Consider the following 27751-nt stretch of genomic DNA (forward strand, 5'->3'; position numbering starts at 1 on the left):
GAGGTTTAGTCAATGAATTACAGCAAAACCCCTCAAAACTGTCAATCCATCAGCCGGGTCTGTATGCAAGTTGGGATCCTCCGTTTTTATACCAGCTGCTACATTGGCAACTGTACGTTGTTCTTTAAAATGTGATGGGGAGCAACAAAAGCGGGCCCCCTTCTATACATCTTTCAACATTGAGAGAGGTGTATTTATTCATCTTCAGTTCATATAGAATTTGTACTTATCAGCCCAACTGAAGTGTGTCAAAGTGTGGAATGATGTGATGGAGATCTAAAAGCACAAGGAAAAAGTTGCAGGAGATTGTTATTGGAGAGCATCAATGTGATCTAATTCCCTGACCGGGAATCGAACCCGGGCCGCGGCGGTGAGAGCGCCGAATCCTAGCCACTAGACCATCAGGGAGAGTCAAGACGGGAAGGAGCGAGAATGAAAACTATATAACCCAGTAGTCAGGCTCCCACAAATTTGGTCGTTACACCTCGTTATTTCGCATTGGAAAGCAGCAGAGGCTTGCTGCCGGTCAGCATTCCCTGAGCGAGACTCCTAGCCGCTACAGTATAGGGGTCTCAGGTCCAACTTTGGTATTCACAAAATGTATAATACAACGATTGCACTTTTGAAAAGTTAAATATTGTTGTCAAATTCATTGGCCTCTCTATAAAACAAGTCCGTTATCTCATTTGAATTCCATTTTCAGTGCAACAGCAACTTTAGTAATAATTCCTAATAATTATTGCGCCTCCTGTAAATGAAAAAAAAAATGGTTGACAGCTCCTTTTGTTTCGACCCATGTTCTGTAAATAAGTCTACCCTCTGTTTAGGTCAAGATTTCTAATGTGGAGCTTCCTTGACGCTCCCTGACATTGTGGCCGATGTGTGATTTACGCTGTCAAAGTTCAGTCATCCCAGGAAAGCAGCCCACTTCCAATCTTTGAGTAGTTGTGGCCGAGTGGTCAAGGCGATGGACTTGAAATCCATTGGGGTTTCCCCGCGCAGGTTCGAATCCTGTCAGCTACGTACGCCTCCCTTTTGGCCCTTTCTTCCCAGTGTTCCAGTGATAATGGGTTTCTCCAGGGAGATAACACGTGCAGACATTTCCAACGCACCTGAGCTGAATTAAGCGGCAAAAACAAATAATGTTCCTGATGGACTTTAGCAGCAAGGCCTGTGACTATTGATCTCGTATTATTTGAGTTTTCTGTGCAACAGCTAAGTAAATATAGATTGATGACAATTTTGGCTCCTGTTGTGATCCAAACGAGCGGTTGACCTGCTCCTTATGTCGCAGTCTCTTTTGACTGATGCCATGTAAAAAACTTGGCGCATTCTTTCGGCCAAGAGTTCACATGTGGACTGTCTTTGACGGTGCTTGACGTCATCCCCGCTTAGAGGCTTCATATGTCAACGTCCAACTGTTCCGGGACAGCATCCTATGTTCCCGTTGGATGCAGTTTGGTCCCCGTGCTCAACCCCATAGACTCGACGTGCACTGGAGATTACCAGCGCAGGTTCACATCCTGTTACTACGTAAGCCTTAACTTTGACCCTTTTTTCCCATTGTTCAAGTGGAAGGTGGGATTTGCTTCCTAAGGGGAGGTGTTACACACAGGCATTCACGTAGCGCATGGTCTGAAAGTATGGGGTCAAATGGCAGAGTTTGGGGATGAACAATAACAATATGGCTTTGTGGATTCAGATGTGGGAGAAATGTAAACACTCCAAGCCACGAGGACGCCGGTAAATGCAGTAATGTCTCTGGAAGGAGCTGACATTTGAAGACGTAGCTTCAAAGTGTCGGGGGTATATATGGGTGCAGAGCTGCTTGCATAGCCCACGACCCCTCTGTGGGATTCCTAGGCAATGCATTGTCCAAGTAGGCCGTCTAAATCATTTCCCATGACTTGGAGGTTTAGCCAGTGAATTACAGAGCAACAAAAGTGGCCCCCCTTCCACACATGTTTCAAAATGGAGAGAGGTGTATTTATTCATGTTCAGCACATATAGAATTTGTACTCATCAGCCCAACTGAAGCGTGTCAAAGTGAGGAATGATGTCAAGGAAATCTAAAAGAACGAGGAAACAGTTGCAGGAGATTGTTATTGGAGAGCATCAAAATGAGCAACTTCCCTGACCGGGAATCGAATCCTGGCCGCGGCGGTGAGAGCGCCGAATCCTAGCCACTAGACCATCAGGGAGAGTCAAGAGGAGAAAGAACGAGAATGAAAACTATATAACCCAGTAGTCAGGCTCCCACAAATTTGGTCGTTACACCTTGTTATTTCGCATTGGAAAGCAGCCCGGCTTGAGTCTTTGAGTAGTTGTGGCCGAGTGGTCAAGGCGATGGACTCGAAATCCATTGGGGTTTCCCCGCGCAGGTTGGAATCCTGCCAGCTACGTATCCCTCCCTTTTGGCCCTTTCTTCCCAGTGTTCCAGTGATAATGGGTTTCTCCAGGGAGATAACGCATGCAGACATTCCCAACGCTCCTGAATTCCTAGCCAATGCATTGTCCAAGTAGGCCTTCTAAATCATTTCCCATGACTTGGAGGTTTAGTCAATGAATTACAGCAAAACCCCTCAAAACTGTCAATCCATCAGCCGGGTCTGTATGCAAGTTGGGATCCTCCGTTTTTATACCAGCTGCTACATTGGCAACTGTACGTTGTTCTTTAAAATGTGATGGGGAGCAACAAAAGCGGGCCCCCTTCTATACATCTTTCAACATTGAGAGAGGTGTATTTATTCATCTTCAGTTCATATAGAATTTGTACTTATCAGCCCAACTGAAATGTGTCAAAGTGTGGAATGATGTGATGGAGATCTAAAAGCACAAGGAAACAGTTGCAGGAGATTGTTATTGGAGAGCATCAATGTGATCTAATTCCCTGACCGGGAATCGAACCCGGGCCGCGGCGGTGAGAGCGCCGAATCCTAGCCACTAGACCATCAGGGAGAGTCAAGACGGGAAGGAGCGAGAATGAAAACTATATAACCCAGTAGTCAGGCTCCCACAAATTTGGTCGTTACACCTCGTTATTTCGCATTTGAAAGCAGCAGAGGCTTGCTGCCGGTCAGCATTCCCTGAGCGAGACTCCTAGCCGCTACAGTATAGGGGGTCTCAGGTCCAACTTTGGTATTCACAAAATGTATAATACAACGATTGCACTTTTGAAAGGTTAAATATTGTTGTCAAATTCATTGGCCTCTCTATAAAACAAGTCCGTTATCTCATTTGAATTCCATTTTCAGTGCAACAGCAACTTTAGTAATAATTCCTAATAATTATTGCGCCTCCTGTAAATGAAAAAAAAAAGGTTGACAGCTCCTTTTGTTTCGACCCATGTTCTGTAAATAAGTCTACCCTCTGTTTAGGTCAAGATTTCTAATGTGGAGCTTCCTTGACGCTCCCTGACATTGTGGCCGATGTGTGATTTACGCTGTCAAAGTTCAGTCATCCCAGGAAAGCAGCCCACCTCCAATCTTTGAGTAGTTGTGGCCGAGTGGTCAAGGCGATGGACTTGAAATCCATTGGGGTTTCCCCACGCAGGTTAGAATCCTGTCAGCTACGTGCGCCTCCCTTTTGGCCCTTTCTTCCCAGTGTTCCAGTGATAATGGGTTTCTCCAGGGAGATAACACGTGCAGACATTTCCAACGCACCTGAGCTGAATTAAGCGGCAAAAACAAATAATGTTCCTGATGGACTTTAGCAGCAAGGCCTGTGACTATTGATCTCGTATTATTTGAGTTTTCTGTGCAACAGCTAAGTAAATATAGATTGATGACAATTTTGGCTCCTGTTGTGATCCAAACGAGCGGTTGACCTGCTCCTTATGTCGCAGTCTCTTTTGACTGATGCCATGTAAAAAACTTGGCGCATTCTTTCGGCCAAGTGTTCACATGTGGACTGTCTTTGACGGTGCTTGACGTCATCCCCGCTTAGAGGCTTCATATGTCAACGTCCAACTGTTCCGGGACAGCATCCTATGTTCCCGTTGGATGCAGTTTGGTCCCCGTGCTCAACCCCATAGACTCGACGTGCACTGGAGATTACCAGCGCAGGTTCACATCCTGTTACTACGTAAGCCTTAACTTTGACCCTTTTTTCCCATTGTTCAAGTGGAAGGTGGGATTTGCTTCCTAAGGGGAGGTGTTACACACAGGCATTCACGTAGCGCATGGTCTGAAAGTATGGGGTCAAATGGCAGAGTTTGGGGATGAACAATAACAATATGGCTTTGTGGATTCAGATGTGGGAGAAATGTAAACACTCCAAGCCACGAGGACGCCGGTAAATGCAGTAATGTCTCTGGAAGGAGCTGACATTTGAAGACGTAGCTTCAAAGTGTCGGGGGTATATATGGGTGCAGAGCTGCTTGCATAGCCCACGACCCCTCTGTGGGATTCCTAGGCAATGCATTGTCCAAGTAGGCCGTCTAAATCATTTCCCATGACTTGGAGGTTTAGCCAGTGAATTACAGAGCAACAAAAGTGGCCCCCCTTCCACACATGTTTCAAAATGGAGAGAGGTGTATTTATTCATGTTCAGCACATATAGAATTTGTACTCATCAGCCCAACTGAAGCGTGTCAAAGTGAGGAATGATGTCAAGGAAATCTAAAAGAACGAGGAAACAGTTGCAGGAGATTGTTATTGGAGAGCATCAAAATGAGCAACTTCCCTGACCGGGAATCGAATCCTGGCCGCGGCGGTGAGAGCGCCGAATCCTAGCCAGTAGACCATCAGGGAGAGTCAAGAGGAGAAAGAACGAGAATGAAAACAATATAACCCAGTAGTCAGGCTCCCACAAGTTTGGTCGTTACACCTCGTTAGTTCGCATTGGAAAGCAGCCCGGCTTGAGTCTTTGAGTAGTTGTGGCCGAGTGGTCAAGGCGATGGACTCGAAATCCATTGGGGTTTCCCCGCGCAGGTTGGAATCCTGCCAGCTACGTATCCCTCCCTTTTGGCCCTTTCTTCCCAGTGTTCCAGTGATAATGGGTTTCTCCAGGGAGATAACGCATGCAGACATTCCCAACGCTCCTGAATTCCTAGCCAATCCATTGTCCAAGTAGGCCTTCTAAATCATTTCCCATGACTTGGAGGTTTAGTCAATGAATTACAACTGTCAATCCATCAGCCGGGTCTGTATGCAAGTTGGGATCCTCCGTTTTTATACCAGCTGCTACATTGGCAACTGTACGTTGTTCTTTAAAATGTGATGGGGAGCAACAAAAGCGGGCCCCCCTTCTATACATCTTTCAACATTGAGAGAGGTGTATTTATTCATCTTCAGTTCATATAAAATTTGTACTTATCAGCCCAACTGAAGTGTGTCAAAGTGTGGAATGATGTCATGGAGATCTAAAAGCACAAGGAAACAGTTGCAGGAGATTGTTATTGGAGAGCATCAATGTGATCTAATTTCCTGACCGGGAATCGAACCCGGGCCGCGGCGGTGAGAGCGCCGAATCCTAGCCACTAGACTATCAGGGAGAGTCAAGACGGGAAGGAGCGAGAATGAAAACTATATAACCCAGTAGTCAGGCTCCCACAAATTTGGTCGTTACACCTCGTTATTTCGCATTTGAAAGCAGCAGAGGCTTGCTGCCGGTCAGCATTCCCTGAGCGAGACTCCTAGCCGCTACAGTATAGGGGGTCTCAGGTCCAACTTTGGTATTCACAAAATGTATAATACAACGATTGCACTTTTGAAAGGTTAAATATTGTTGTCAAATTCATTGGCCTCTCTATAAAACAAGTCCGTTATCTCATTTGAATTCCATTTTCAGTGCAACAGCAACTTTAGTAATAATTCCTAATAATTATTGCGCCTCCTGTAAATGAAAAAAAAATGGTTGACAGCTCCTTTTGTTTCGACCCATGTTCTGTAAATAAGTCTACCCTCTGTTTAGGTCAAGATTTCTAATGTGGAGCTTCCTAGACGCTCCCTGACATTGTGGCCGATGTGTGATTTACGCTGTCAAAGTTCAGTCATCCCAGGAAAGCAGCCCACCTACAATCTTTGAGTAGTTGTGACCAAGTGGTCAAGGCGATGGACTTAAAATCCATTGGGGTTTCCCCGCGCAGGTTCGAATCCTGTCAGCTACGTATGCCTCCCTTTCTTCCCAGTGTTCCAGTGATAATGGGTTTCTCCAGGGAGATAACACGTGCAGACATTTCCAACGCACCTGAGCTGAATTAAGCGGCAAAAACAAATAATGTTCCTGATGGACTTTAGCAGCAAGGCCTGTTACTATTGATCTTGTATTATTTGAGTTTTCTGTGCAACAGCTAAGTAAATATAAATTGATGACAATTTTGGCTCCTGTTGTGATCCAAACGAGCGGTTGACCTGCTCCTTATGTCGCAGTCTCTTTTGACTGATGCCATGTTAAAAACTTGGCGCATTCTTTCGGCCAAGAGTTCACATGTGGACTGTCTTTGACGGTGCTTGACGTCATCCCCGCTTAGAGGCTTCATATGTCAAAGTCCAACTGTTCCGGGACAGCATCCTATGTTCCCGTTGGATGCAGTTTGGTCCCCGTGCTCAACCCCATAGACTCGACGTGCACTGGAGATTACCAGCGCAGGTTCACATCCTGTTACTACGTAAGCCTTAACTTTGACCCTTTTTTCCCATTGTTCAAGTGGAAGGTGGGATTTGCTTCCTAAGGGGAGGTGTTACACACAGGCATTCACGTAGCGCATGGTCTGAAAGTATGGGGTCAAATGGCAGAGTTTGGGGATGAACAATAACAATATGGCTTTGTGGATTCAGATGTGGGAGAAATGTAAACACTCCAAGCCACGAGGACGCCGGTAAATGCAGTAATGTCTCTGGAAGGAGCTGACATTTGAAGACGTACCTTCAAAGTGTCGGGGGTATATATGGGTGCAGAGCTGCTTGCATAGCCCACGACCCCTCTGTGGGATTCCTAGGCAATGCATTGTCCAAGTAGGCCGTCTAAATCATTTCCCATGACTTGGAGGTTTAGCCATTGAATTACAGAGCAACAAAAGTGGCCCCCCTTCCACACATGTTTCAAAATGGAGAGAGGTGTATTTATTCATGTTCAGCACATATAGAATTTGTACTCATCAGCCCAACTGAAGCGTGTCAAAGTGAGGAATGATGTCAAGGAAATCTAAAAGAACGAGGAAACAGTTGCAGGAGATTGTTATTGGAGAGCATCAAAATGAGCAAATTCCCTGACCGGGAATCGAACCCGGGCCGCGGCGGTGAGAGCACCGAATCCTAGCCACTAGACCATCAGGGACAGTCAAGAGAAGAAAGAACGAGAATGAAAACAATATAACCCAGTAGTCAGGCTCCCACAAGTTTGGTCGTTACACCTCGTTATTTCGCATTTGAAAGCAGCCCGGCTTGAGTCTTTGAGTAGTTGTGGCCGAGTGGTCAAGGCGATGGACTCGAAATCCATTGGGGTTTCCCCGCGCAGGTTGGAATCCTGCCAGCTACGTATCCCTCCCTTTTGGCCCTTTCTTCCCAGTGTTCCAGTGATAATGGCTTTCTCCAGGGAGATAACGCATGCAGACATTCCCAACGCTCCTGAATTCCTAGCCAATGCATTGTCCAAGTAGGTCTTCTAAATCATTTCCCATGACTTGGAGGTTTAGTCAATGAATTACAACTGTCAATCCATCAGCCGGGTCTGTATGCAAGTTGGGATCCTCCGTTTTTATACCAGCTGCTACATTGGCAACTGTACGTTGTTCTTTAAAATGTGATGGGGAGCAACAAAAGCGGGCCCCCCTTCTATACATCTTTCAACATTGAGAGAGGTGTATTTATTCATCTTCAGTTCATATAGAATTTGTACTTATCAGCCCAACTGAAGTGTGTCAAAGTGTGGAATGATGTCATGGAGATCTAAAAGCACAAGGAAACAGTTGCAGGAGATTGTTATTGGAGAGCATCAATGTGATCTAATTCCCTGACCGGGAATCGAACCCGGGCCACGGCGGTGAGAGCGCCGAATCCTAGCCACTAGACCATCAGGGAGAGTCAAGAGGAGAAAGAACGAGAATGAAAACTATATAACCCAGTAGTCAGGCTCCCACAAATTTGGTCCTTACACCTCGTTATTTCGCATTTGAAAGCAGCAGAGGCTTGCTGCCGGTCAGCATTCCCTGAGCGAGACTCCTAGCCGCTACAGTATAGGGGGTCTCAGGTCCAACTTTGGTATTCACAAAATGTATAATACAACGATTGCACTTTTGAAAGGTTAAATATTGTTGTCAAATTCATTGGCCTCTCTATAAAACAAGTCCGTTATCTCATTTGAATTCCATTTTCAGTGCAACAGCAACTTTAGTAACAATTCCTAATAATTATTGCGCCTCCTGTAAATGAAAAAAAAAATGGTTGACAGCTCCTTTTGTTTCGACCCATGTTCTGTAAATAAGTCTACCCTCTGTTTAGGTCAAGATTTCTAATGTGGAGCTTCCTTGACGCTCCCTGACATTGTGGCCGATGTGTGATTTACGCTGTCAAAGTTCAGTCATCCCAGGAAAGCAGCCCACCTCCAATCTTTGAGTAGTTTTTGCCGAGTGGTCAAGGCGATGGACTTGAAATCCATTGGGGTTTCCCCGCGCAGGTTCGAATCCTGTCAGCTACGTGCGCCTCCCTTTTGGCCCTTTCTTCCCAGTGTTCCAGTGATAATGGGTTTCTCCAGGGAGATAACACGTGCAGACATTTCCAACGCACCTGAGCTGAATTAAGCTGATGGACTTTAGCAGCAAGGCCTGTGACTATTGATCTCGTATTATTTGAGTTTTCTGTGCAACAGCTAAGTAAATATAGATTGATGACAATTTTGGCTCCTGTTGTGATCCAAACGAGCGGTTGACCTGCTCCTTATGTCGCAGTCTCTTTTGACTGATGCCATGTAAAAAACTTGGCGCATTCTTTCGGCCAAGAGTTCACATGTGGACTGTCTTTGACGGTGCTTGACGTCATCCCCGCTTAGAGGCTTCATATGTCAACGTCCAACTGTTCCGGGACAGCATCCTATGTTCCCGTTGGATGCAGTTTGGTCCCCGTGCTCAACCCCATAGACTCGACGTGCACTGGAGATTACCAGCGCAGGTTCACATCCTGTTACTACGTAAGCCTTAACTTTGACCCTTTTTTCCCATTGTTCAAGTGGAAGGTGGGATTTGCTTCCTAAGGGGAGGTGTTACACACAGGCATTCACGTAGCGCATGGTCTGAAAGTATGGGGTCAAATGGCAGAGTTTGGGGATGAACAATAACAATATGGCTTTGTGGATTCAGATGTGGGAGAAATGTAAACACTCCAAGCCACGAGGACGCCGGTAAATGCAGTAATGTCTCTGGAAGGAGCTGACATTTGAAGACGTACCTTCAAAGTGTCGGGGGTATATATGGGTGCAGAGCTGCTTGCATAGCCCACGACCCCTCTGTGGGATTCCTAGGCAATGCATTGTCCAAGTAGGCCGTCTAAATCATTTCCCATGACTTGGAGGTTTAGCCAGTGAATTACAGAGCAACAAAAGTGGCCCCCCTTCCACACATGTTTCAAAATTGAGAGAGGTGAATTTATTCATGTTCAGTACATATAGAATTTGTACTCATCAGCCCAACTGAAGCGTGTCAAAGTGAGGAATGATGTCAAGGAAATCTAAAAGAACGAGGAAACAGTTGCAGGAGATTGTTATTGGAGAGCATCAAAATGAGCAACTTCCCTGACCGGGAATCGAATCCTGGCCGCGGCGGTGAGAGCGCCGAATCCTAGCCAGTAGACCATCAGGGAGAGTCAAGAGGAGAAAGAACGAGAATGAAAACAATATAACCCAGTAGTCAGGCTCCCACAAGTTTGGTCGTTACACCTCGTTAGTTCGCATTGGAAAGCAGCCCGGCTTGAGTCTTTGAGTAGTTGTGGCCGAGTGGTCAAGGCGATGGACTCGAAATCCATTGGGGTTTCCCCGCGCAGGTTGGAATCCTGCCAGCTACGTATCCCTCCCTTTTGGCCCTTTCTTCCCAGTGTTCCAGTGATAATGGGTTTCTCCAGGGAGATAACGCATGCAGACATTCCCAACGCTCCTGAATTCCTAGCCAATCCATTGTCCAAGTAGGCCTTCTAAATCATTTCCCATGACTTGGAGGTTTAGTCAATGAATTACAACTGTCAATCCATCAGCCGGGTCTGTATGCAAGTTGGGATCCTCCGTTTTTATACCAGCTGCTACATTGGCAACTGTACGTTGTTCTTTAAAATGTGATGGGGAGCAACAAAAGCGGGCCCCCCTTCTATACATCTTTCAACATTGAGAGAGGTGTATTTATTCATCTTCAGTTCATATAAAATTTGTACTTATCAGCCCAACTGAAGTGTGTCAAAGTGTGGAATGATGTCATGGAGATCTAAAAGCACAAGGAAACAGTTGCAGGAGATTGTTATTGGAGAGCATCAATGTGATCTAATTTCCTGACCGGGAATCGAACCCGGGCCGCGGCGGTGAGAGCGCCGAATCCTAGCCACTAGACTATCAGGGAGAGTCAAGACGGGAAGGAGCGAGAATGAAAACTATATAACCCAGTAGTCAGGCTCCCACAAATTTGGTCGTTACACCTCGTTATTTCGCATTTGAAAGCAGCAGAGGCTTGCTGCCGGTCAGCATTCCCTGAGCGAGACTCCTAGCCGCTACAGTATAGGGGGTCTCAGGTCCAACTTTGGTATTCACAAAATGTATAATACAACGATTGCACTTTTGAAAGGTTAAATATTGTTGTCAAATTCATTGGCCTCTCTATAAAACAAGTCCGTTATCTCATTTGAATTCCATTTTCAGTGCAACAGCAACTTTAGTAATAATTCCTAATAATTATTGCGCCTCCTGTAAATGAAAAAAAAATGGTTGACAGCTCCTTTTGTTTCGACCCATGTTCTGTAAATAAGTCTACCCTCTGTTTAGGTCAAGATTTCTAATGTGGAGCTTCCTAGACGCTCCCTGACATTGTGGCCGATGTGTGATTTACGCTGTCAAAGTTCAGTCATCCCAGGAAAGCAGCCCACCTACAATCTTTGAGTAGTTGTGACCAAGTGGTCAAGGCGATGGACTTAAAATCCATTGGGGTTTCCCCGCGCAGGTTCGAATCCTGTCAGCTACGTATGCCTCCCTTTCTTCCCAGTGTTCCAGTGATAATGGGTTTCTCCAGGGAGATAACACGTGCAGACATTTCCAACGCACCTGAGCTGAATTAAGCGGCAAAAACAAATAATGTTCCTGATGGACTTTAGCAGCAAGGCCTGTTACTATTGATCTTGTATTATTTGAGTTTTCTGTGCAACAGCTAAGTAAATATAAATTGATGACAATTTTGGCTCCTGTTGTGATCCAAACGAGCGGTTGACCTGCTCCTTATGTCGCAGTCTCTTTTGACTGATGCCATGTTAAAAACTTGGCGCATTCTTTCGGCCAAGAGTTCACATGTGGACTGTCTTTGACGGTGCTTGACGTCATCCCCGCTTAGAGGCTTCATATGTCAAAGTCCAACTGTTCCGGGACAGCATCCTATGTTCCCGTTGGATGCAGTTTGGTCCCCGTGCTCAACCCCATAGACTCGACGTGCACTGGAGATTACCAGCGCAGGTTCACATCCTGTTACTACGTAAGCCTTAACTTTGACCCTTTTTTCCCATTGTTCAAGTGGAAGGTGGGATTTGCTTCCTAAGGGGAGGTGTTACACACAGGCATTCACGTAGCGCATGGTCTGAAAGTATGGGGTCAAATGGCAGAGTTTGGGGATGAACAATAACAATATGGCTTTGTGGATTCAGATGTGGGAGAAATGTAAACACTCCAAGCCACGAGGACGCCGGTAAATGCAGTAATGTCTCTGGAAGGAGCTGACATTTGAAGACGTACCTTCAAAGTGTCGGGGGTATATATGGGTGCAGAGCTGCTTGCATAGCCCACGACCCCTCTGTGGGATTCCTAGGCAATGCATTGTCCAAGTAGGCCGTCTAAATCATTTCCCATGACTTGGAGGTTTAGCCATTGAATTACAGAGCAACAAAAGTGGCCCCCCTTCCACACATGTTTCAAAATGGAGAGAGGTGTATTTATTCATGTTCAGCACATATAGAATTTGTACTCATCAGCCCAACTGAAGCGTGTCAAAGTGAGGAATGATGTCAAGGAAATCTAAAAGAACGAGGAAACAGTTGCAGGAGATTGTTATTGGAGAGCATCAAAATGAGCAAATTCCCTGACCGGGAATCGAACCCGGGCCGCGGCGGTGAGAGCACCGAATCCTAGCCACTAGACCATCAGGGACAGTCAAGAGAAGAAAGAACGAGAATGAAAACAATATAACCCAGTAGTCAGGCTCCCACAAGTTTGGTCGTTACACCTCGTTATTTCGCATTTGAAAGCAGCCCGGCTTGAGTCTTTGAGTAGTTGTGGCCGAGTGGTCAAGGCGATGGACTCGAAATCCATTGGGGTTTCCCCGCGCAGGTTGGAATCCTGCCAGCTACGTATCCCTCCCTTTTGGCCCTTTCTTCCCAGTGTTCCAGTGATAATGGCTTTCTCCAGGGAGATAACGCATGCAGACATTCCCAACGCTCCTGAATTCCTAGCCAATGCATTGTCCAAGTAGGTCTTCTAAATCATTTCCCATGACTTGGAGGTTTAGTCAATGAATTACAACTGTCAATCCATCAGCCGGGTCTGTATGCAAGTTGGGATCCTCCGTTTTTATACCAGCTGCTACATTGGCAACTGTACGTTGTTCTTTAAAATGTGATGGGGAGCAACAAAAGCGGGCCCCCCTTCTATACATCTTTCAACATTGAGAGAGGTGTATTTATTCATCTTCAGTTCATATAGAATTTGTACTTATCAGCCCAACTGAAGTGTGTCAAAGTGTGGAATGATGTCATGGAGATCTAAAAGCACAAGGAAACAGTTGCAGGAGATTGTTATTGGAGAGCATCAATGTGATCTAATTCCCTGACCGGGAATCGAACCCGGGCCACGGCGGTGAGAGCGCCGAATCCTAGCCACTAGACCATCAGGGAGAGTCAAGAGGAGAAAGAACGAGAATGAAAACTATATAACCCAGTAGTCAGGCTCCCACAAATTTGGTCCTTACACCTCGTTATTTCGCATTTGAAAGCAGCAGAGGCTTGCTGCCGGTCAGCATTCCCTGAGCGAGACTCCTAGCCGCTACAGTATAGGGGGTCTCAGGTCCAACTTTGGTATTCACAAAATGTATAATACAACGATTGCACTTTTGAAAGGTTAAATATTGTTGTCAAATTCATTGGCCTCTCTATAAAACAAGTCCGTTATCTCATTTGAATTCCATTTTCAGTGCAACAGCAACTTTAGTAACAATTCCTAATAATTATTGCGCCTCCTGTAAATGAAAAAAAAAATGGTTGACAGCTCCTTTTGTTTCGACCCATGTTCTGTAAATAAGTCTACCCTCTGTTTAGGTCAAGATTTCTAATGTGGAGCTTCCTTGACGCTCCCTGACATTGTGGCCGATGTGTGATTTACGCTGTCAAAGTTCAGTCATCCCAGGAAAGCAGCCCACCTCCAATCTTTGAGTAGTTTTTGCCGAGTGGTCAAGGCGATGGACTTGAAATCCATTGGGGTTTCCCCGCGCAGGTTCGAATCCTGTCAGCTACGTGCGCCTCCCTTTTGGCCCTTTCTTCCCAGTGTTCCAGTGATAATGGGTTTCTCCAGGGAGATAACACGTGCAGACATTTCCAACGCACCTGAGCTGAATTAAGCTGATGGACTTTAGCAGCAAGGCCTGTGACTATTGATCTCGTATTATTTGAGTTTTCTGTGCAACAGCTAAGTAAATATAGATTGATGACAATTTTGGCTCCTGTTGTGATCCAAACGAGCGGTTGACCTGCTCCTTATGTCGCAGTCTCTTTTGACTGATGCCATGTAAAAAACTTGGCGCATTCTTTCGGCCAAGAGTTCACATGTGGACTGTCTTTGACGGTGCTTGACGTCATCCCCGCTTAGAGGCTTCATATGTCAACGTCCAACTGTTCCGGGACAGCATCCTATGTTCCCGTTGGATGCAGTTTGGTCCCCGTGCTCAACCCCATAGACTCGACGTGCACTGGAGATTACCAGCGCAGGTTCACATCCTGTTACTACGTAAGCCTTAACTTTGACCCTTTTTTCCCATTGTTCAAGTGGAAGGTGGGATTTGCTTCCTAAGGGGAGGTGTTACACACAGGCATTCACGTAGCGCATGGTCTGAAAGTATGGGGTCAAATGGCAGAGTTTGGGGATGAACAATAACAATATGGCTTTGTGGATTCAGATGTGGGAGAAATGTAAACACTCCAAGCCACGAGGACGCCGGTAAATGCAGTAATGTCTCTGGAAGGAGCTGACATTTGAAGACGTACCTTCAAAGTGTCGGGGGTATATATGGGTGCAGAGCTGCTTGCATAGCCCACGACCCCTCTGTGGGATTCCTAGGCAATGCATTGTCCAAGTAGGCCGTCTAAATCATTTCCCATGACTTGGAGGTTTAGCCAGTGAATTACAGAGCAACAAAAGTGGCCCCCCTTCCACACATGTTTCAAAATTGAGAGAGGTGAATTTATTCATGTTCAGTACATATAGAATTTGTACTCATCAGCCCAACTGAAGCGTGTCAAAGTGAGGAATGATGTCAAGGAAATCTAAAAGAACGAGGAAACAGTTGCAGGAGATTGTTATTGGAGGGCATCAAAATGAGCGAATTCCCTGACCGGGAATCGAACCCGGGCCGCGGCGGTGAGAGCGCCGAATCCTAGCCACTAGACCATCAGGGAGAGTCAAGAGGAGAAAGAACGAGAATGAAAACAATATAACCCAGTAGTCAGGCTCCCACAAGTTTGGTCGTTACACCTCGTTATTTCGCATTGGAAAGCAGCCCGGCTTGAGTCTTTGAGTAGTTGTGGCCGAGTGGTCAAGGCGATGGACTCGAAATCCATTGGGGTTTCCCCGTGCAGGTTGGAATCCTGCCAGCTACGTATCCCTCCCTTTTGGCCCTTTCTTCCCAGTGTTCCAGTGATAATGGGTTTCTCCAGGGAGATAACGCATGCAGACATTCCCAACGCTCCTGAATTCCTAGCCAATGCATTGTCCAAGTAGGCCTTCTAAATCATTTCCCATGACTTGGAGGTTTAGTCAATGAATTACAGCAAAACCCCTCAAAACTGTCAATCCATCAGCCGGGTCTGTATGCAAGTTGGGATCCTCCGTTTTTATACCAGCTGCTACATTGGCAACTGTACGTTGTTCTTTAAAATGTGATGGGGAGCAACAAAAGCGGGCCCCCTTCTATACATCTTTCAACATTGAGAGAGGTGTATTTATTCATCTTCAGTTCATATAGAATTTGTACTTATCAGCCCAACTGAAATGTGTCAAAGTGTGGAATGATGTGATGGAGATCTAAAAGCACAAGGAAACAGTTGCAGCAAAACCCCTCAAAACTGTCAATCCATCAGCCGGGTCTGTATGCAAGTTGGGATCCTCCGTTTTTATACCAGCTGCTACATTGGCAACTGTACGTTGTTCTTTAAAATGTGATGGGGAGCAACAAAAGCGGGCCCCCTTCTATACATCTTTCAACATTGAGAGAGGTGTATTTATTCATCTTCAGTTCATATAGAATTTGTACTTATCAGCCCAACTGAAATGTGTCAAAGTGTGGAATGATGTGATGGAGATCTAAAAGCACAAGGAAACAGTTGCAGGAGATTGTTATTGGAGAGCATCAATGTGATCTAATTCCCTGACCGGGAATCGAACCCGGGCCGCGGCGGTGAGCGCGCCGAATCCTAGCCACTAGACCATCAGGGAGAGTCAAGAAGGGAAGGAGCGAGAATGAAAACTATATAACCCAGTAGTCAGGCTCCCACAAATTTGGTCCTTACACCTCGTTATTTCGCATTGGAAAGCAGCAGAGGCTTGCTGCCGGTCAGCATTCCCTGAGCGAGACTCCTAGCCGCTACAGTATAGGGGGTCTCAGGTCCAACTTTGGTATTCACAAAATGTATAATACAACGATTGCACTTTTGAAAGGTTAAATATTGTTGTCAAATTCATTGGCCTCTCTATAAAACAAGTCCGTTATCTCATTTGAATTCCATTTTCAGTGCAACAGCAACTTTAGTAATAATTCCTAATAATTATTGCGCCTCCTGTAAATGAAAAAAAAATGGTTGACAGCTCCTTTTGTTTCGACCCATGTTCTGTAAATAAGTCTACCCTCTGTTTAGGTCAAGATTTCTAATGTGGAGCTTCCTTGACGCTCCCTGACATTGTGGCCGATGTGTGATTTACGCTGTCAAAGTTCAGTCATCCCAGGAAAGCAGCCCACCTCCAATCTTTGAGTAGTTGTGGCCGAGTGGTCAAGGCGATGGACTTGAAATCCATTGGGGTTTCCCCGCGCAGGTTCGAATCCTGTCAGCTACGTACGCCTCCCTTTTGGCCCTTTCTTCCCAGTGTTCCAGTGATAATGGGTTTCTCCAGGGAGATAACACGTGCAGACATTTCCAACGCACCTGAGCTGAATTAAGCGGCAAAAACAAATAATGTTCCAGATGGACTTTAGCAGCAAGGCCTGTGACTATTGATCTCGTATTATTTGAGTTTTCTGTGCAACAGCTAAGTAAATATAGATTGATGACAATTTTGGCTCCTGTTGTGATCCAAACGAGCGGTTGACCTGCTCCTTATGTCGCAGTCTCTTTTGACTGATGCCATGTAAAAAACTTGGCGCATTCTTTCGGCCAAGAGTTCACATGTGGACTGTCTTTGACGGTGCTTGACGTCATCCCCGCTTAGAGGCTTCATATGTCAACGTCCAACTGTTCCGGGACAGCATCCTATGTTCCCGTTGGATGCAGTTTGGTCCCCGTGCTCAACCCCATAGACTCGACGTGCACTGGAGATTACCAGCGCAGGTTCACATCCTGTTACTACGTAAGCCTTAACTTTGACCCTTTTTTCCCATTGTTCAAGTGGAAGGTGGGATTTGCTTCCTAAGGGGAGGTGTTACACACAGGCATTCACGTAGCGCATGGTCTGAAAGTATGGGGTCAAATGGCAGAGTTTGGGGATGAACAATAACAATATGGCTTTGTGGATTCAGATGTGGGAGAAATGTAAACACTCCAAGCCACGAGGACGCCGGTAAATGCAGTAATGTCTCTTGAAGGAGCTGACATTTGAAGACGTAGCTTCAAAGTGTCTGGGGTATATATGGGTGCAGAGCTGCTTGCATAGCCCACGACCCCTCTGTAAGATTCCTAGGCAATGCATTGTCCGAGTAGGCCGTCTAAATCATTTCCCATGACTTGGAGGTTTAGCCAGTGAATTACAGAGCAACAAAAGTGGCCCCCCTTCCACACATGTTTCAAAATGGAGAGAGGTGTATTTATTCATGTTCAGCACATATAGAATTTGTACTCATCAGCCCAACTGAAGCGTGTCAAAGTGAGGAATGATGTCAAGGAAATCTAAAAGAACGAGGAAACAGTTGCAGCAGATTGTTATTGGAGAGCATCAAAATCAGCAAATTCCCTGACCGGGAATCGACCTGGGCCGCGGCGGTGAGAGCGCCGAATCCTAGCCACTAGACCATCAGGGAGAGTCAAGAGGAGAAAGAACGAGAATGAAAACAATATAACCCAGTAGTCAGGCTCCCACAAGTTTGGTCGTTACACCTCGTTATTTCGCATTGGAAAGCAGCCCGGCTTGAGTCTTTGAGTAGTTGTGGCCGAGTGGTCAAGGCGATGGACTCGAAATCCATTGGGGTTTCCCCGCGCAGGTTTGAATCCTGCCAGCTACGTATCCCTCCCTTTTGGCCCTTTCTTCCCAGTGTTCCAGTGATAATGGGTTTCTCCAGGGATATAACGCATGCAGACATTCCCAACGTTCCTGAATTCCTAGCCAATGCATTGTCCAAGTAGGCCTTCTAAATCATTTCCCATGACTTGGAGGTTTAGTCAATGAATTACAGCAAAACCCCTCAAAACTGTCAATCCATCAGCCGGGTCTGTATGCAAGTTGGGATCCTCCGTTTTTATACCAGCTGCTACATTGGCAACTGTACATTGTTCTTTAAAATGTGATGGGGAGCAACAAAAGCGGGCCCCCTTCTATACATCTTTCAACATTGAGAGAGGTGTATTTATTCATCTTCAGTTCATATAGAATTTGTACTTATCAGCCCAACTGAAATGTGTCAAAGTGTGGAATGATGTGATGGAGATCTAAAAGCACAAGGAAACAGTTGCAGGAGATTGTTATTGGAGAGCATCAATGTGATCTAATTCCCTGACCGAGAATCGAACCCGGGCCGCGGCGGTGAGAGCGCCGAATCCTAGCCACTAGACCATCAGGGAGAGTCAAGAGAAGAAACAACGAGAATGAAAACAATATAACCCAGTAGTCAGGCTCCCACAAGTTTGGTCGTTACACCTCGTTATTTCGCATTGGAAAGCAGCCCGGCTTGAGTCTTTGAGTAGTTGTGGCCGAGTGGTCAAGGCGATGGACTCGAAATCCATTGGGGTTTCCCCGCGCATGTTGGAATCCTGCCAGCTACGTATCCCTCCCTTTTGGCCCTTTCTTCCCAGTGTTCCAGTGATAATGGCTTTCTCCAGGGATATAACGCATGCAGACATTCCCAACGCTCCTGAATTCCTAGCCAATGCATTGTCCAAGTAGGCCTTCTAAATCATTTCCCATGACTTGGAGGTTTAGTCAATGAATTACAGCAAAACCCCTCAAAACTGTCAATCCATCAGCCGGGTCTGTATGCAAGTTGGGATCCTCCGTTTTTATACCAGCTGCTACATTGGCAACTGTACGTTGTTCTTTAAAATGTGATGGGGAGCAACAAAAGCGGGCCCCCTTCTATACATCTTTCAACATTGAGAGAGGTGTATTTATTCATCTTCAGTTCATATAGAATTTGTACTTATCAGCCAAACTGAAGTGTGTCAAAGTGTGGAATGATGTGATGGAGATCTAAAAGCACAAGGAAACAGTTGCAGGAGATTGTTATTGGAGAGCATCAATGTGATCTAATTCCCTGACCGGGAATCGAACCCGGGCCGCGGCGGTGAAAGCGCCGAATCCTAGCCACTAGACCATCAGGGAGAGTCAAGACGGGAAGGAGCGAGAATGAAAACTATATAACCCAGTAGTCAGGCTCCCACAAATTTGGTCGTTACACCTCGTTATTTCGCATTGGAAAGCAGCAGAGGCTTGCTGCCGGTCAGCATTCCCTGAGCGAGACTCCTAGCCGCTACAGTATAGGGGGTCTCAGGTCCAACTTTGGTATTCACAAGATGTATAATACAACGATTGCACTTTTGAAAGGTTAAATATTGTTGTCAAATTCATTGGCCTCTCTATAAAACAAGTCCGTTATCTCATTTGAATTCCATTTTCAGTGCAACAGCAACTTTAGTAATAATTCCTAATAATTATTGCGCTTCCTGTAAATGAAAAAAAAAATGGTTGACAGCTCCTTTTGTTTCGACCCATGTTCTGTAAATAAGTCTACCCTCTGTTTAGGTCAAGATTTCTAATGTGGAGCTTCCTTGACGATCCCTGACATTGTGGCCGATGTGTGATTTACGCTGTCAAAGTTCAGTCATCCCAGGAAAGAAGCCCACCTCCAATCTTTGAGTAGTTGTGGCCGAGTGGTCAAGGCGATGGACTTGAAATCCATTGGGGTTTCCCCGCGCAGGTTCGAATCCTGTCAGCTATGTACGCCTTCCTTTTGGCCCTTTCTTCCCAGTGTTCCAGTGATAATGGGTTTCTCCAGGGAGATAACACGTGCAGACATTTCCAACGCACCTGAGCTGAATTAAGCGGCAAAAACAAATAATGTTCCTGATGGACTTTAGCAGCAAGGCCTGTGACTATTGATCTCGTATTATTTGAGTTTTCTGTGCAACAGCTAAGTAAATATAGATTGATGACAATTTTGGCTCCTGTTGTGATCCAAACGAGCGGTTGACCTGCTCCTTATGTCGCAGTCTCTTTTGACTGATGCCATGTAAAAAACTTGGCGCATTCTTTCGGCCAAGAGTTCACATGTGGACTGTCTTTGACGGTGCTTGACGTCATCCCCGCTTAGAGGCTTCATATGTCAACGTCCAACTGTTCCGGGACAGCATCCTATGTTCCCGTTGGATGCAGTTTGGTCCCCGTGCTCAACCCCATAGACTCGACGTGCACTGGAGATTACCAGCGCAGGTTCACATCCTGTTACTACGTAAGCCTTAACTTTGACCCTTTTTTCCCATTGTTCAAGTGGAAGGTGGGATTTGCTTCCTAAGGGGAGGTGTTACACACAGGCATTCACGTAGCGCATGGTCTGAAAGTATGGGGTCAAATGGCAGAGTTTGGGGATGAACAATAACAATATGGCTTTGTGGATTCAGATGTGGGAGAAATGTAAACACTCCAAGCCACGAGGACGCCGGTAAATGCAGTAATGTCTCTGGAAGGAGCTGACATTTGAAGACGTAGCTTCAAAGTGTCGGGGGTATATATGGGTGCAGAGCTGCTTGCATAGCCCACGACCCCTCTGTGGGATTCCTAGGCAATGCATTGTCCAAGTAGGCCGTCTAAATCATTTCCCATGACTTGGAGGTTTAGCCAGTGAATTACAGAGCAACAAAAGTGGCCCCCCTTCCACACATGTTTCAAAATTGAGAGAGGTGAATTTATTCATGTTCAGTACATATAGAATTTGTACTCATCAGCCCAACTGAAGCGTGTCAAAGTGAGGAATGATGTCAAGGAAATCTAAAAGAACGAGGAAACAGTTGCAGGAGATTGTTATTGGAGGGCATCAAAATGAGCAAATTCTCTGACGGGGAATCGAACCCCGGCCGCGGCGGTGAGAGCGCCGAATCCTAGCCACTAGACCATCAGGGAGAGTCAAGAGGAGAAAGAACGAGAATGAAAACAATATAACCCAGTAGTCAGGTGCTTGACGTCATCCCTGCTTAGAGGCTTCATATGTCAACGTCCAACTGTTCCGGGACAGCATCCTATGTTCCCGTTGGATGCAGTTTGGTCCCCGTGCTCAACCCCATAGACTCGACGTGCACTGGAGATTACCAGCGCAGGTTCACATCCTGTTACTACGTAAGCCTTAACTTTGACCCTTTTTTCCCATTGTTCAAGTGGAAGGTGGGATTTGCTTCCTAAGGGGAGGTGTTACACACAGGCATTCACGTAGCGCATGGTCTGAAAGTATGGGGTCAAATGGCAGAGTTTGGGGATGAACAATAACAATATGGCTTTGTGGATTCAGATGTGGGAGAAATGTAAACACTCCAAGCCACGAGGAAGCCGGTAAATGCAGTAATGTCTCTGGAAGGAGCTGACATTTGAAGACGTACCTTCAAAGTGTCGGGGGTATATATGGGTGCAGAGCTGCTTGCATAGCCCACGACCCCTCTGTAAGATTCCTAGGCAATGCATTGTCCAAGTAGGCCGTCTAAATCATTTCCCATGACTTGGAGGTTTAGCCAGTGAATTACAGAGCAACAAAAGTGGCCCCCCTTCCACACATGTTTCAAAATGGAGAAAGGTGTATTTATTCATGTTCAGCACATATAGAATTTGTACTCATCAGCCCAACTGAAGCGTGTCAAAGTGAGGAATGATGTCAAGGAAATCTAAAAGAACGAGGAAACAGTTGCAGGAGATTGTTATTGGAGAGCATAAAAAATGAGCAACTTCCCTGACCGGGAATCGAATCCTGGCCGCGGCGGTGAGAGCGCCGAATCCTAGCCACTAGACCATCAGGGAGAGTCAAGAGGAGAAAGAACGAGAATGAAAACTATATAACCCAGTAGTCAGGCTCCCACAAATTTGGTCGTTACACCTCGTTATTTCGCATTTGAAAGCAGCAGAGGCTTGCTGCCGGTCAGCATTCCCTGAGCGAGACACCTAGCCGCTACAGTATAGGGGGTCTCAGGTCCAACTTTGGTATTCACAAAATGTATAATACAACGATTGCACTTTTGAAAGGTTAAATATTGTTGTCAAATTCATTGGCCTCTCTATAAAACAAGTCCGTTATCTCATTTGAATTCCATTTTCACTGCAACAGCAACTTTAGTAATAATTCCTAATAATTATTGCGCCTCCTGTAAATGAAAAAAAAATGGTTGACAGCTCCTTTTGTTTCGACCCATGTTCTGTAAATAAGTCTACCCTCTGTTTAGGTCAAGATTTCTAATGTGGAGCTTCCTTGACGATCCCTGACATTGTGGCCGATGTGTGATTTACGCTGTCAAAGTTCAGTCATCCCAGGAAAGAAGCCCACCTCCAATCTTTGAGTAGTTGTGGCCGAGTGGTCAAGGCGATGGACTTGAAATCCATTGGGGTTTCCCCGCGCAGGTTCGAATCCTGTCAGCTACGTACGCCTTCCTTTTGGCCCTTTCTTCCCAGTGTTCCAGTGATAATGGGTTTCTCCAGGGAGATAACACGTGCAGACATTTCCAACGCACCTGAGCTGAATTAAGCGGCAAAAACAAATAATGTTCCTGATGGACTTTAGCAGCAAGGCCTGTGACTATTGATCTCGTATTATTTGAGTTTTCTGTGCAACAGCTAAGTAAATATAGATTGATGACAATTTTGGCTCCTGTTGTGATCCAAACGAGCGGTTGACCTGCTCCTTATGTCGCAGTCTCTTTTGACTGATGCCATGTAAAAAACTTGGCGCATTCTTTCGGCCAAGAGTTCACATGTGGACTGTCTTTGACGGTGCTTGACGTCATCCCCGCTTAGAGGCTTCATATGTCAACGTCCAACTGTTCCGGGACAGCATCCTATGTTCCCGTTGGATGCAGTTTGGTCCCCGTGCTCAACCCCATAGACTCGACGTGCACTGGAGATTACCAGCGCAGGTTCACATCCTGTTACTACGTAAGCCTTAACTTTGACCCTTTTTTCCCATTGTTCAAGTGGAAGGTGGGATTTGCTTCCTAAGGGGAGGTGTTACACACAGGCATTCACGTAGCGCATGGTCTGAAAGTATGGGGTCAAATGGCAGAGTTTGGGGATGAACAATAACAATATGGCTTTGTGGATTCAGATGTGGGAGAAATGTAAACACTCCAAGCCACGAGGACGCCGGTAAATGCAGTAATGTCTCTGGAAGGAGCTGACATTTGAAGACGTAGCTTCAAAGTGTCGGGGGTATATATGGGTGCAGAGCTGCTTGCATAGCCCACGACCCCTCTGTGGGATTCCTAGGCAATGCATTGTCCAAGTAGGCCGTCTAAATCATTTCCCATGACTTGGAGGTTTAGCCAGTGAATTACAGAGCAACAAAAGTGGCCCCCCTTCCACACATGTTTCAAAATTGAGAGAGGTGAATTTATTCATGTTCAGTACATATAGAATTTGTACTCATCAGCCCAACTGAAGCGTGTCAAAGTGAGGAATGATGTCAAGGAAATCTAAAAGAACGAGGAAACAGTTGCAGGAGATTGTTATTGGAGGGCATCAAAATGAGCAAATTCTCTGACGGGGAATCGAACCCCGGCCGCGGCGGTGAGAGCGCCGAATCCTAGCCACTAGACCATCAGGGAGAGTCAAGAGGAGAAAGAACGAGAATGAAAACAATATAACCCAGTAGTCAGGTGCTTGACGTCATCCCTGCTTAGAGGCTTCATATGTCAACGTCCAACTGTTCCGGGACAGCATCCTATGTTCCCGTTGGATGCAGTTTGGTCCCCGTGCTCAACCCCATAGACTCGACGTGCACTGGAGATTACCAGCGCAGGTTCACATCCTGTTACTACGTAAGCCTTAACTTTGACCCTTTTTTCCCATTGTTCAAGTGGAAGGTGGGATTTGCTTCCTAAGGGGAGGTGTTACACACAGGCATTCACGTAGCGCATGGTCTGAAAGTATGGGGTCAAATGGCAGAGTTTGGGGATGAACAATAACAATATGGCTTTGTGGATTCAGATGTGGGAGAAATGTAAACACTCCAAGCCACGAGGAAGCCGGTAAATGCAGTAATGTCTCTGGAAGGAGCTGACATTTGAAGACGTACCTTCAAAGTGTCGGGGGTATATATGGGTGCAGAGCTGCTTGCATAGCCCACGACCCCTCTGTAAGATTCCTAGGCAATGCATTGTCCAAGTAGGCCGTCTAAATCATTTCCCATGACTTGGAGGTTTAGCCAGTGAATTACAGAGCAACAAAAGTGGCCCCCCTTCCACACATGTTTCAAAATGGAGAAAGGTGTATTTATTCATGTTCAGCACATATAGAATTTGTACTCATCAGCCCAACTGAAGCGTGTCAAAGTGAGGAATGATGTCAAGGAAATCTAAAAGAACGAGGAAACAGTTGCAGGAGATTGTTATTGGAGAGCATAAAAAATGAGCAACTTCCCTGACCGGGAATCGAATCCTGGCCGCGGCGGTGAGAGCGCCGAATCCTAGCCACTAGACCATCAGGGAGAGTCAAGAGGAGAAAGAACGAGAATGAAAACTATATAACCCAGTAGTCAGGCTCCCACAAATTTGGTCGTTACACCTCGTTATTTCGCATTTGAAAGCAGCAGAGGCTTGCTGCCGGTCAGCATTCCCTGAGCGAGACACCTAGCCGCTACAGTATAGGGGGTCTCAGGTCCAACTTTGGTATTCACAAAATGTATAATACAACGATTGCACTTTTGAAAGGTTAAATATTGTTGTCAAATTCATTGGCCTCTCTATAAAACAAGTCCGTTATCTCATTTGAATTCCATTTTCACTGCAACAGCAACTTTAGTAATAATTCCTAATAATTATTGCGCCTCCTGTAAATGAAAAAAAAATGGTTGACAGCTCCTTTTGTTTCGACCCATGTTCTCTAAATAAGTCTACCCTCTGTTTAGGTCAAGATTTCTAATGTGGAGCTTCCTTGACGCTCCCTGACATTGTGGCCGATGTGTGATTTGCGCTGTCAAAGTTCAGTCATCCCAGGAAAGCAACCCATCTCAAATCTTTGAGTAGTTGTGGCCGAGTGGTCAAGGCGATGGACTTGAAATCCATTGGGGTTTCCCCGCGCAGGTTCGAATCCTGTCAGCTACGTACGCCTCCCTTTTGGCCCTTTCTTCCCAGTGTTCCAGTGATAATGGGTTTCTCCAGGGAGATAACACGTGCAGATATTTCCAACGCACCTGAGCTGAATTAAGCGGCAAAAACAAATAATGTTCCTGATGGACTTTAGCAGCAAGGCCTGTGACTATTGATCTCGTATTATTTGAGTTTTCTGTGCAACAGCTAAGTAAATATAGATTGATGACAATTTTGGCTCCTGTTGTGATCCAAACGAGCGGTTGACCTGCTCCTTATGTCGCAGTCTCTTTTGACTGATGCCATGTAAAAAATTGGCGCGTGCTTTCTAGAGGCCAAGAGTTCACCAGCGCAGGTTCACATCCTGTTACTACGTAAGCCTTAACTTTGACCCTTTTTTCCCATTGTTCAAGTGGAAGGTGGGATTTGCTTCCTAAGGGGAGGTGTTACACACAGGCATTCACGTAGCGCATGGTCTGAAAGTATGGGGTCAAATGGCAGAGTTTGGGGATGAACAATAACAATATGGCTTTGTGGATTCAGATGTGGGAGAAATGTAAACACTCCAAGCCACGAGGACGCCGGTAAATGCAGTAATGTCTCTGGAAGGAGCTGACATTTGAAGACGTAGCTTCAAAGTGTCGGGGGTATATATGGGTGCAGAGCTGCTTGCATAGCCCACGACCCCTCTGTGGGATTCCTAGGCAATGCATTGTCCAAGTAGGCCGTCTAAATCATTTCCCATGACTTGGAGGTTTAGCCAGTGAATTACAGAGCAACAAAAGTGGCCCCCCTTCCACACATGTTTCAAAATGGAGAGAGGTGTATTTATTCATGTTCAGCACATATAGAATTTGTACTCATCAGCCCAACTGAAGCGTGTCAAAGTGAGGAATGATGTCAAGGAAATCTAAAAGAACGAGGAAACAGTTGCAGGAGATTGTTTTTGGAGAGCATCAAAATGAGCAACTTCCCTGACCGGGAATCGAATCCTGGCCGCGGCGGTGAGAGCGCCGAATCCTAGCCACTAGACCATCAGGGAGAGTCAAGAGGAGAAAGAACGAGAATGAAAACAATATAACCCAGTAGTCAGGCTCCCACAAGTTTGGTCGTTACACCTCGTTATTTCGAATTGGAAAGCAGCCCGGCTTGAGTCTTTGAGTAGTTGTGGCCGAGTGGTCAAGGCGATGGACTCGAAATCCATTGGGGTTTCCCCGCGCAGGTTCGAATCCTGCCAGCTACGTATCCCTCCCTTTTGGCCCAGTGTTCCAGTGATAATGGGTTTCTCCAGGGAGATAACGCATGCAGACATTCCCAACGCTCCTGAATTCCTAGCCAATGCATTGTCCATGTAGGCCTTCTAAATCATTTCCCATGACTTGGAGGTTTAGTCAATGAATTACAGCAAAACCCCTCAAAACTGTCAATCCATCAGCCGGGTCTGTATGCAAGTTGGGATCCTCCGTTTTTATACCAGCTGCTACATTGGCAACTGTACGTTGTTCTTTAAAATGTGATGGGGAGCAACAAAAGCGGGCCCCCCTTCTATACATCTTTCAACATTGAGAGAGGTGTATTTATTCATCTTCAGTTCATATAGAATTTGTACTTATCAGCCCAACTGAAGTGTGTCAAAGTGTGGAATGATGTGATGGAGATCTAAAAGCACAAGGAAACAGTTGCAGGAGATTGTTATTGGAGAGCATCAATGTGATCTAATTCCCTGACCGGGAATCGAACCCGGGCCGCGGCGGTGAGAGCGCCGAATCCTAGCCACTAGACCATCAGGGAGAGTCAAGACGGGAAGGAGCGAGAATGAAAACTATATAACCCAGTAGTCAGGCTCCCACAAATTTGGTCGTTACACCTCGTTATTTCGCATTGGAAAGCAGCAGAGGCTTGCTGCCGGTCAGCATTCCCTGAGCGAGACTCCTAGCCGCTACAGTATAGGGGGTCTCAGGTCCAACTTTGGTATTCACAAAATGTATAATACAACGATTGCACTTTTGAAAGGTTAAATATTGTTGTCAAATTCATTGGCCTCTCTATAAAACAAGTCCGTTATCTCATTTGAATTCCATTTTCAGTGCAACAGCAACTTTAGTAATAATTCCTAATAATTATTGCGCCTCCTGTAAATGAAAAAAAAATGGTTGACAGCTCCTTTTGTTTCGACCCATGTTCTGTAAATAAGTCTACCCTCTGTTTACGTCAAGATTTCTAATGTGGAGCTTCCTTGACGCTCCCTGACATTGTGGCCGATGTGTGATTTACGCTGTCAAAGTTCAGTCATCCCAGGAAAGCAGCCCACCTCCAATCTTTGAGTAGTTGTGACCGAGTGGTCAAGGCGATGGACTTGAAATCCATTGGGGTTTCCCCGCGCAGGTTCGAATCCTGTCAGCTACGTATGCCTCCCTTTCTTCCCAGTGTTCCAGTGATAATGGGTTTCTCCAGGGAGATAACACGTGCAGACATTTCCAATGCACCTGAGCTGAATTAAGCGGCAAAAACCAATAATGTTCCTGATGTACTTTAGCAGCAAGGCCTGTGATTATTGATCTCGTATTATTTGAGTTTTCTGTGCAACAGCTAAGTAAATATAAATTGATGACAATTTTGGC

The 27751-nt window shown here is 45.9% G+C and overlaps 33 non-coding genes across 33 annotated transcripts; 20 read left to right on the forward strand and 13 right to left on the reverse strand.

Moving 5' to 3' along the window:
- Positions 1–336: 336 nt before the first annotated feature.
- trnae-cuc (transfer RNA glutamic acid (anticodon CUC)) lies at positions 337–408 on the reverse strand. The gene has a single exon. It is a non-coding gene; the product is annotated as a tRNA-Glu (tRNA).
- Positions 409–941: 533 nt separating this feature from the next.
- On the forward strand, positions 942–1023 carry trnas-uga (transfer RNA serine (anticodon UGA)). Its single transcript has one exon. It is a non-coding gene; the product is annotated as a tRNA-Ser (tRNA).
- Positions 1024–2320: 1297 nt separating this feature from the next.
- Positions 2321–2402, forward strand: trnas-cga (transfer RNA serine (anticodon CGA)). Its single transcript has one exon. It is a non-coding gene; the product is annotated as a tRNA-Ser (tRNA).
- Positions 2403–2886: 484 nt separating this feature from the next.
- Positions 2887–2958, reverse strand: trnae-cuc (transfer RNA glutamic acid (anticodon CUC)). Its single transcript has one exon. It is a non-coding gene; the product is annotated as a tRNA-Glu (tRNA).
- Positions 2959–3491: 533 nt separating this feature from the next.
- On the forward strand, positions 3492–3573 carry trnas-uga (transfer RNA serine (anticodon UGA)). Its single transcript has one exon. It is a non-coding gene; the product is annotated as a tRNA-Ser (tRNA).
- A 1297-nt stretch (positions 3574–4870) lies between these two features.
- On the forward strand, positions 4871–4952 carry trnas-cga (transfer RNA serine (anticodon CGA)). The gene has a single exon. It is a non-coding gene; the product is annotated as a tRNA-Ser (tRNA).
- A 470-nt stretch (positions 4953–5422) lies between these two features.
- On the reverse strand, positions 5423–5494 carry trnae-cuc (transfer RNA glutamic acid (anticodon CUC)). Its single transcript has one exon. It is a non-coding gene; the product is annotated as a tRNA-Glu (tRNA).
- Positions 5495–6027: 533 nt separating this feature from the next.
- Positions 6028–6109, forward strand: trnal-uaa (transfer RNA leucine (anticodon UAA)). Its single transcript has one exon. It is a non-coding gene; the product is annotated as a tRNA-Leu (tRNA).
- Positions 6110–7206: 1097 nt separating this feature from the next.
- trnae-cuc (transfer RNA glutamic acid (anticodon CUC)) lies at positions 7207–7278 on the reverse strand. The gene has a single exon. It is a non-coding gene; the product is annotated as a tRNA-Glu (tRNA).
- Positions 7279–7397: 119 nt separating this feature from the next.
- trnas-cga (transfer RNA serine (anticodon CGA)) lies at positions 7398–7479 on the forward strand. The gene has a single exon. It is a non-coding gene; the product is annotated as a tRNA-Ser (tRNA).
- A 470-nt stretch (positions 7480–7949) lies between these two features.
- Positions 7950–8021, reverse strand: trnae-cuc (transfer RNA glutamic acid (anticodon CUC)). Its single transcript has one exon. It is a non-coding gene; the product is annotated as a tRNA-Glu (tRNA).
- A 534-nt stretch (positions 8022–8555) lies between these two features.
- trnas-uga (transfer RNA serine (anticodon UGA)) lies at positions 8556–8637 on the forward strand. The gene has a single exon. It is a non-coding gene; the product is annotated as a tRNA-Ser (tRNA).
- Positions 8638–9913: 1276 nt separating this feature from the next.
- trnas-cga (transfer RNA serine (anticodon CGA)) lies at positions 9914–9995 on the forward strand. The gene has a single exon. It is a non-coding gene; the product is annotated as a tRNA-Ser (tRNA).
- Positions 9996–10465: 470 nt separating this feature from the next.
- On the reverse strand, positions 10466–10537 carry trnae-cuc (transfer RNA glutamic acid (anticodon CUC)). Its single transcript has one exon. It is a non-coding gene; the product is annotated as a tRNA-Glu (tRNA).
- Positions 10538–11070: 533 nt separating this feature from the next.
- trnal-uaa (transfer RNA leucine (anticodon UAA)) lies at positions 11071–11152 on the forward strand. The gene has a single exon. It is a non-coding gene; the product is annotated as a tRNA-Leu (tRNA).
- A 1097-nt stretch (positions 11153–12249) lies between these two features.
- Positions 12250–12321, reverse strand: trnae-cuc (transfer RNA glutamic acid (anticodon CUC)). Its single transcript has one exon. It is a non-coding gene; the product is annotated as a tRNA-Glu (tRNA).
- A 119-nt stretch (positions 12322–12440) lies between these two features.
- trnas-cga (transfer RNA serine (anticodon CGA)) lies at positions 12441–12522 on the forward strand. The gene has a single exon. It is a non-coding gene; the product is annotated as a tRNA-Ser (tRNA).
- A 470-nt stretch (positions 12523–12992) lies between these two features.
- Positions 12993–13064, reverse strand: trnae-cuc (transfer RNA glutamic acid (anticodon CUC)). The gene has a single exon. It is a non-coding gene; the product is annotated as a tRNA-Glu (tRNA).
- Positions 13065–13598: 534 nt separating this feature from the next.
- On the forward strand, positions 13599–13680 carry trnas-uga (transfer RNA serine (anticodon UGA)). The gene has a single exon. It is a non-coding gene; the product is annotated as a tRNA-Ser (tRNA).
- A 1085-nt stretch (positions 13681–14765) lies between these two features.
- trnae-cuc (transfer RNA glutamic acid (anticodon CUC)) lies at positions 14766–14837 on the reverse strand. The gene has a single exon. It is a non-coding gene; the product is annotated as a tRNA-Glu (tRNA).
- Positions 14838–14956: 119 nt separating this feature from the next.
- trnas-cga (transfer RNA serine (anticodon CGA)) lies at positions 14957–15038 on the forward strand. Its single transcript has one exon. It is a non-coding gene; the product is annotated as a tRNA-Ser (tRNA).
- A 763-nt stretch (positions 15039–15801) lies between these two features.
- trnae-cuc (transfer RNA glutamic acid (anticodon CUC)) lies at positions 15802–15873 on the reverse strand. The gene has a single exon. It is a non-coding gene; the product is annotated as a tRNA-Glu (tRNA).
- A 533-nt stretch (positions 15874–16406) lies between these two features.
- On the forward strand, positions 16407–16488 carry trnas-uga (transfer RNA serine (anticodon UGA)). Its single transcript has one exon. It is a non-coding gene; the product is annotated as a tRNA-Ser (tRNA).
- A 1296-nt stretch (positions 16489–17784) lies between these two features.
- trnas-cga (transfer RNA serine (anticodon CGA)) lies at positions 17785–17866 on the forward strand. Its single transcript has one exon. It is a non-coding gene; the product is annotated as a tRNA-Ser (tRNA).
- A 484-nt stretch (positions 17867–18350) lies between these two features.
- On the reverse strand, positions 18351–18422 carry trnae-cuc (transfer RNA glutamic acid (anticodon CUC)). Its single transcript has one exon. It is a non-coding gene; the product is annotated as a tRNA-Glu (tRNA).
- Positions 18423–18541: 119 nt separating this feature from the next.
- trnas-cga (transfer RNA serine (anticodon CGA)) lies at positions 18542–18623 on the forward strand. Its single transcript has one exon. It is a non-coding gene; the product is annotated as a tRNA-Ser (tRNA).
- Positions 18624–19107: 484 nt separating this feature from the next.
- On the reverse strand, positions 19108–19179 carry trnae-uuc (transfer RNA glutamic acid (anticodon UUC)). The gene has a single exon. It is a non-coding gene; the product is annotated as a tRNA-Glu (tRNA).
- Positions 19180–19713: 534 nt separating this feature from the next.
- Positions 19714–19795, forward strand: trnas-uga (transfer RNA serine (anticodon UGA)). The gene has a single exon. It is a non-coding gene; the product is annotated as a tRNA-Ser (tRNA).
- Positions 19796–22388: 2593 nt separating this feature from the next.
- On the forward strand, positions 22389–22470 carry trnas-uga (transfer RNA serine (anticodon UGA)). The gene has a single exon. It is a non-coding gene; the product is annotated as a tRNA-Ser (tRNA).
- Positions 22471–25063: 2593 nt separating this feature from the next.
- trnas-uga (transfer RNA serine (anticodon UGA)) lies at positions 25064–25145 on the forward strand. The gene has a single exon. It is a non-coding gene; the product is annotated as a tRNA-Ser (tRNA).
- A 1146-nt stretch (positions 25146–26291) lies between these two features.
- trnas-cga (transfer RNA serine (anticodon CGA)) lies at positions 26292–26373 on the forward strand. Its single transcript has one exon. It is a non-coding gene; the product is annotated as a tRNA-Ser (tRNA).
- Positions 26374–26849: 476 nt separating this feature from the next.
- trnae-cuc (transfer RNA glutamic acid (anticodon CUC)) lies at positions 26850–26921 on the reverse strand. The gene has a single exon. It is a non-coding gene; the product is annotated as a tRNA-Glu (tRNA).
- Positions 26922–27454: 533 nt separating this feature from the next.
- Positions 27455–27536, forward strand: trnas-uga (transfer RNA serine (anticodon UGA)). Its single transcript has one exon. It is a non-coding gene; the product is annotated as a tRNA-Ser (tRNA).
- Positions 27537–27751: the final 215 nt, after the last annotated feature.

The sequence above is a fragment of the Channa argus genome, chromosome 21 (genome assembly GCF_033026475.1).
Source record: "Channa argus isolate prfri chromosome 21, Channa argus male v1.0, whole genome shotgun sequence".
In the NCBI taxonomy this organism is placed as follows: domain Eukaryota; kingdom Metazoa; phylum Chordata; class Actinopteri; order Anabantiformes; family Channidae; genus Channa; species Channa argus.